At 36.4% G+C, this 8,035-nt stretch overlaps 1 long non-coding RNA gene across 1 annotated transcript; it reads right to left on the bottom strand.

The window, feature by feature from the left end:
• Positions 1 to 754: 754 nt before the first annotated feature.
• LOC109748195 (uncharacterized) lies at positions 755 to 6,553 on the bottom strand. The gene is made up of 4 exons (XR_002229314.3): positions 6,273 to 6,553; positions 3,088 to 5,067; positions 2,027 to 2,115; positions 755 to 1,099 (listed from the first exon to the last, which is right to left on the bottom strand). It is a non-coding gene; the product is annotated as an uncharacterized lncRNA (long non-coding RNA).
• Between the last annotated feature and the right edge of the window lie 1,482 nt (positions 6,554 to 8,035).

The raw sequence follows: 8,035 nt of genomic DNA, 5'->3' as shown, positions 1-8,035 counted from the left end.
AAATTCTTTCCATAATAATATAGAAAAATATCCAAATTATTATTATCCAGACATACTAAGTTCTCAACTCCTTCAAACTTTCCATAGGACAAAATACTATATTTTTTCAATAATTTCCTTGTTGCATGCATTATATGTATGAGTTAGACGTTCATTGAAATTGAGGAAAAGTGGTCCCCACAATCTAATACTAAAATTGAAATATTAGACTTTAAACAAATGACATGCAAATAAAATACTGATTAAAAATATGTGGCAGTTTTTCATGATTATTCACATTGAATTAGAAACTCGTAATTAGGCATTTTACATATTCATATGATTTCAAACCAGCATTACCTCAGGACTTCTTTTATTTCTTAGCAATCAGTTAAATAGTACAACATTTTTTTTGTTTGCTGTTCAGTATGAGTAGTTAGCTATCTTGATAGAAGTTATATAGTATTCTTTTTGCTTTCTTAGATTCTGTGGTATTGTTTTTTGGTTGATACACCATTGGAGATCTAATATGTATAGTTCTACTTCCAAAAAAAATACATGTATAGTTATATTTTGTCATAGCTAGTTATAATTGTGAACATTCAAACAAAGCGTAGTGCAATTTTATTTGTTCTGCACTTCTGCTTATCAGCTGTAATAGTTTCTTATTTTGAACCGAGTATAATTCCATTCCACAAATGGCAAGAGCAGATAAGTGCCGAAAAACAGAAAGATGTGGTATGATATTGCATTAGATGGCATGTAACACATGTTTGATCACATAGACAATATATATCTCAGAGAAGTTAATTAATCTCTTCTCATAATAATGACAAAAACATATAGTAGTAGGAACATATTACTCGCTCATACAAAAATATAAAAGTTTTAGGTCACTACTTTAGTGATCTAAACGTCTTATATTTATTTACACAGGCAGTGCACTATATATGCAAAGATCATAGTGTCATACATTTAGACGGAAATGTTGTAGTAACATCCATTCTAATAACATGTGACTTGAATCGCCACTACCAGTTACATGAAAAATGATGCACGACCTTGTAAATTACCACCAAGTCCTCGCAACGAGAGGAGTTTCTTCCTTCCAACCAAAAATCTGGCCCCATTAAAAAACTGGTTTACAATTTATGAAGTAGAACAAAAGGACTGATTAGTAAACATTAGCTTAATTTTTTTAAATATAGATTTTGGTCCTTTTATTGAAGTCTGGCTACCAAAGTAGCAGTGCACGAACTATCTGTCATAGGTATATCAGCGGTACTTGCTTAAAAAAGGTACATATATCAATGATATCCTTTCCATAGCTTTTCTCAAAATGGATGCAACAGTGGGAAGCAAGAGGCGCATGCCATGAAGATATAATTTTACATCAGTGACAATAGCATGCTATAATAGATAGGAGAAAGCATGCATGATCATTTCTGGTACAAACATCATGTTGACGTAAAATACATTGGCATGGATGACTTCGAGTCCAGTGATTCTAAAGAGTTCTTCTACTGCATTAGATATGTACGAAATACATATAGAATGAGTGCATGTAGTCTGAAGAGAATATGATTAATTAGTGTTCGGTGTTATATCAGACTTGAAGTGAGAAAAGTATAAATTAGGCATAAAATGTGTTAATGTGTTAGTTTCTACCAGAAACACATGTATAGATAAATATTCAACCATAGGATGAAGCTTATACAAAACTCCTGCATTCCTCGGAGCAGGTAACAAAATTGGTTGCTGCCATGGGCTTTACTCATTTTGTCTGTTCTCCCCAAACGAAAATAATAGTCTGAAGTACAGGTTTATCATAGTACACACCTTTATCCACCGGATGCACCATTATGATTAGAAAATACATGTCATTTACTTTACTTAAAAAATTATGTTTTCAACAAAAGGCAAGCATGCATAAGCACTCCATGATTTTTGTACAAATTACATACTGGTAGCGAAACAATTTTCGATGAATTAAAGAAAAAACTCTGTGATTTCTCTATAAATTATGCAGTGGGAGCTCGACAAATACCTTACTGGATTATTAAGATGCTATCATGTTTCTCTCCAATCTAGCTACATTGGAACACCAGAACTAATTTCACTCGTGAGAAGTTTATTCTGCAAAGGCATGAGATGTATTTTGTATTAAGGAGTTAAGGACACATAGTAAATTGCCAATTAATTAGTACTGATCCCTTTGTAGTATACATTTAAGGAAAAACTTGCCCGGACATAAAATACATTTGATTCTTGGAAGTGGCGCTACCTTACTACAATATGTTACAAAATAGGCATACTTCTAATTTTTGTAATTTACTGAACACCACATTAGAATGCTCTGTACACAATGATTATGATCAACTTCAGTTATAAAAATAACTGTGAGATGCACTATCAATCTGACACTAACTCTGTATGATATTCAGAGCATCATATTAAGGGCTTGAATTTACTAAATGGCAAAAATGATAGATTAACTACCCGTGCGCTGATACAGAACATATACATCGCAGCCAACTCTTGCAGATCATATCTAATGAACTGCCGAATTAATATAAATGTGTGTTGTTTGCCAAACCTGTTATGTTTTAGTTCATAGTAAACTTGGCATATCCATCTCTAAACTTGCATACTACATGCGTAACTGTTGCAGTCACCAAGATTTCAATTTAACTTCTCGGGTTTCATTTGGACCGGCTGTTAGTAGTGTGACCAGCAGTGTGATTTTGTGGCTTATATAACCTCTGGAATGATAAAATTATAAGAAAAATTGCAGGTGAAGTACATTCGTACTATGTTTAATATTGAATTTATCTTTTCCAGTAAAATAGATTTCTTGCTCTGAATTATTAATCTGGCAATCATACCATAATCATCACTCATCATTATAGGTTTCACTCTTGTTTGTAAACTCTGCAGACTATCCGTATATGGCAAGGTAATGACAATAGAAGCTATGGTTGCAGGCACACAGTAAAAGATCATGGTGAAGTGTAAAGCCCAAAACACATGCTCTTCCAAACAAGTTTTAAAACAGAATAGCTTGCTACTTTACTCATGGCTTGGCATGTGGATTGTACAATTGCGTACCTCAGGTGGAGCATTGGCGGTCTGTGTTCAATCGAAGTTGTACATCGTTGTTCCAGAGAAAATGGTAGAACGGCGAGACTGGACACTTCCGTATAGGGGCTTGAGGCCATCTTTAATGTGGCAAAGAGAGTGTTCCATGTGGAGTCCATGTCCAACACCCATTAATGACGTGCTCGAGCAGGACACAACATCCAAGTCGGTGATGCCCGGCATTTTTGCAGCCCGGATAGGCACCTCGACTTGCTCCCCTCGCAGCGTGGCGGCAGCCTCATGGGTGTTCTGGGTAAAGACCGATAAAGAGAGAAGAAATATGATTGAAGTTGTTGATGCAGGCCATGAGTTGAACATACAACTACGCCTATTTATTAATTACAAAAATTATAACTTTTAAATATAATTATTAACAATATAATATTGGCTATATAATGTTTTACTTACAATTTTTTGATTTGATTCATTTTAATACTAAACAATAATAATTTCAAATTGGTATGTCTAGCTGGTGGTCTGAGAAGGTTCAAGTCAAGCAAACTTTCTCACAAAATCAAAATATACATTTGATATAATTCAAAGATATTGCACAATATTCTGCTGGAAAATAGACTCCACATTGTTCTTTTCACCATGAAAGATCCCACAGTATTCTTAAATACATAACATTGTTTTTTTAGATCAGTGTTATCGTCTGTTTTTTATCTTGAATATTGCAGTTTTGATAGAGAAAAGGAATTTTCAGCTGTATCTTGTACCAATCACTCAAATTTCTAAATTATTTAGTTGTAAAAGAAATTTACACAATGAAATAAACATTCTCTCACTTTGTATCTTTATTCAGTAAAATGATACAAATAATCCTTAAATCCATAATACACTATCGATAAAGAAGAATAGGGCCTTTTATATTTGCATGATCTATACAGAGCATGGTCAACCATAAAAGAGCATAAGTAGGAATGACATAGCGTTCAGTCTTTAAATGGTGGGAAATGGTGGATGGAAGATAGTACCAGACATTTATTGAGGATACCATTGGATATGTATAGAAACATATGAGACATCGGATATCCCATTTTGTCCTACAACCCGCAAAAATCTTTGTCGAAACATAGGATGATGCATTTAAGAATTGAAATTCGGCCAAACAAACAGGCCCTTTTTTGCAAGAACATTTAGATGGTTTAAACCAATACTTCAGTACATGCTCTAAACAGGAGTTTCAAGTTATTATATACATGGAGCAAGCATCTCTTATCCCATACAAAGTGGCACTCGTCTGAAAGATGCTATTGAGGGTCTTGACAACAGTATCTATTTAAACAGTATCTATTAATATGACTCACCTTACGTACCTTGAGGATTGCCCAGAATTAAGGCCATAATTTTTTTTCGCTCACCTTACATACCATGATGGTAACCCAGAATTAAGGACATACTCTTCTATCTGATACCTCTCCAAATGTCTGAGACATAATATGTTAAACTGGACGCTTCAGAACTAATCAAAACATATCACGAAGAACTGAAAACATAATGCATAACATACACTTAATTCGAGATCTGACATGTTAGTGTCTATCATCACCTGCATGCATCCATATTTGTACAATCTATTGGGCTGCTACCTTACAGAAATTTGTTCAGCAATTTTCATTCAGCCACAGAAATTAAATATCTCATATAAACTCTTTTTAATTTCATATTAACTATAGCTGCATGTGCATGCCAGTTATTATTGTACAAATATATCTTCCAGCAACCATGTTAGGCCTTATCATAGCTCTTGCACTGTTAACCTGTCATTATCTTAAGAATCCACCTACTGTTGAAAGAAAATCTGCTTTCACATCATCCTAAAGTAATCGTGTTTTACTTCCCTGCTTTTCCCTTTCTTGGAAACCATCTTCTCCATCTCTTTCCTAAAGATGCTTGTTCCTAGGCTTCCTTGATCACCATATACACCATGTGCTCATCCTCGAAATGCTACAGAAACAGGCGCAGATTTTAGAAACAACCTGACTGGGATTTTTTAATTGCAGAAAACGCATCAAATATTAGCATGAAGCGAGCAATCGACCAACATGGACATTCAGAATCACCGTTTGGCTAGATGTCTCGTCTCTAAGACCCCTTTGCCTAAACATGACACATGGCGCATCTGGGTAGCTCTTCTGGATCATAGTTTTGCCGAGTGTGTAACACGACAAAACTATGTTAAACTTGGTCATAGTAGAGCTACCCAGATGCGCCATGTCTCGTCATTCAGTCTCTATCATTTGTTTGCCGAGTTACCTGTGTTTGAACTTGGCGAAGTTTTTTGCAGTTGTCTAGTAAGTGCACGTGCAAAAGAACACAGCAAAATAAACATTGCCGGCAGGCATGCAGCATAGTCGTGTTTTCTCAGTGCTGCCGTGTTTTTATTGGCCTTTGCCGAGTGCATTTGGCACTCATAAAAATTGGGAATTCCAGTAGTGAGCATGTCCTGTGCCTAATATATATTGTCCATGCATAGAAATAAAAAAGAGTATGTAAATATACTTAAAATACTCTTTGCAACATATGTGAGGAAAAATGTATATATTATATCGACCGAATTTTCTTCAAGTCTCTATTGATTGATAGAATTGTGAAGACCATTAAAATTTATATCTATACATGAGTAGCAAAAAAATCTTCACTGTCTCAAGAAAATTAGCACAAAAGTGAATGGTTATCCAACACAAAGGGACAATATATATTAGAGGAGCAAAAGAGGGACAAATAGTCTTGAAAAGCCATAAGTTTCGAACCATAAGTTTTGACGTACAGGTACTAAATCCAACAACTCAGCAGCCTTGTTATAATCATTTGTGAATTTATAAAGTTGGAAGAAATAAAATCCATAAGCTAAGCAATTACGCAGTTTGGAACATATTTATAGAGGTCTGAATAATATAATGTCCGAAAGTAGCAGCAGCGACACAGGCGCGTAGACGTAGCGAAGCTGACCTCCCAATCAGGTTCCGGCTAGATGTGCCAGTACATATATACATAAGCACATCCATATATACAAATTAAAGGAAAAGTATTCTTCCAGCATCTAGCACACGCATGTGAGATCCAATTGATGGCAATAGATTCTTGATCATACAGGCCTTCAGATTCACGAAACTCAACTTGAACATACATATACACGTACATGTACAAACCTCTTAATCCAGCATGTACAACCGGCATGGATGGGTGCGTCACCACAGTGAAGAACGCCGGAGCGCAGCGGAGGTCGGGGAAGGAAGTGGGACGAAGGAGCTTCTCCGGAGGTCAGGGTGGTGAGGACGCAGGACCATCAGCGGAGATCGAGCTGGGGCCGCTATAGGTCGGGGTAGAGGAGGCGCGGGACCACCGCAGAGGTAGGGGTGGGAGGTGGCGGCGGAGATCGAGGTGGGCGTGGCGGCGCTTCAGGAGGAGCAAGCAAAAATAACACTTTGGGGAGATGGATGGATGGCTTTTGGGCCATGGAATGGGCTAACCCCACGCAGGAGGCGCATGACCGTGATTGGAATTTCCCCGGGCTAAAAATTAAGGCCCATATGATGCTCCTACCACCGTGAACAGATTGTATAATTAATCTACACCGTAATAATTCGGTCTCACCAAATTAACGGCTGATAATTTCTAATTAATGTGGTAATTTCTAGGGAGTCTGTAATTAGTAGAGGTATATATATATATATATATATATATATATATATATATATATATATATATATATTAATGTGGTAATTTCTAGGGAGTCTGTAATTAGTAGAGGTATAGATATAAATATAGATATGTTGATGTCCTGTAGATAGAGCGTAGATGTTGTGCCGACAGAGCAAATCACATTGCACACAGACTAAACAATGGAACCCATCGGTGATGATTTCATCAATTGCTAACAATTGCATACCAGCCATCGTTTGCTGACAACACACACGGCTTGTTAACAGGAATCGTCTGTGTTGTTATCGCTCTTCCCACACATTTCTAATTACTGATCTATTTGCCGCGTATCTGATTGCTTGTATCTGCATTGGTATTTCCCCGAAGAGGAGAGGATGATGCAGCACAACAATGGTAAGTATTTCCCTCAGTTACGAAACCAAGGTTATCAATCCAGCAGGAGAACCAAGCAACACTATGTAAACAGTACCTGCACACAAATAACAAATATTTGCAACCCAACGCGTAAGAGGGGTTGTCAATCCCTCCTCAGTATTGAGATAGATTAAATAGTAGGAGATTGGATAAATAGATCTAGCAAAAACACAAAATAAAATAAATAAAGAAATAGTGCAGCAAGGTATTTTTTGAGTTTTTGGAATAATAGATTCGAAAACAATATGATAGGAAATAGACCCCGGGGGCGTAAATTTCACTAGGTGGCTTCTCTCGAGACAATAGCATACGGTGGTTAAACAAATTACTATTGGGCAATTGATAGAAGAGCAAATAATTATAACGATATCGAAGGCAATGATCATGTATATAGGTATCACGACCAAGATTAGTAGACCGAAACCATTCCACATCTACTACTATTACTCCATAATCGGGCGCTATCTAGAATACATATAGTGTATTAAGTTAAAGGAGAAATGGAGTAATGCAATAAGAACGATGATATGATGTAGACAAGATCTATTCATGTAGGAATAGACCCCATCTTTTTATCCTTAATGGCAACGATACATGCGTGTCACTTCTCCTTCTGTCACTGAGATTGAGCACCGCAAGATCGAACCCATCACAAAGCACCTCTTCCCACTGCAAGAAAAATCAATCTAGTTGACCAAACCAAACCAAAGTTTTGAAGAAGAAATATGAGGCTATAATAATCATGCATATAAGAGATCAGAGAAGACTCAAATAATATTCATAGATAGAATTGATCATAAACTCGCAATTCACCGGATCCCAACAAACACACCGC

The sequence above is a fragment of the Aegilops tauschii genome, chromosome 2 (genome assembly GCF_002575655.3).
Source record: "Aegilops tauschii subsp. strangulata cultivar AL8/78 chromosome 2, Aet v6.0, whole genome shotgun sequence".
Classification (NCBI taxonomy): domain Eukaryota; kingdom Viridiplantae; phylum Streptophyta; class Magnoliopsida; order Poales; family Poaceae; genus Aegilops; species Aegilops tauschii.
Note: the sequence above shows the minus strand (reverse complement) of the source record. Positions and strands in the feature narration are given on the sequence as shown.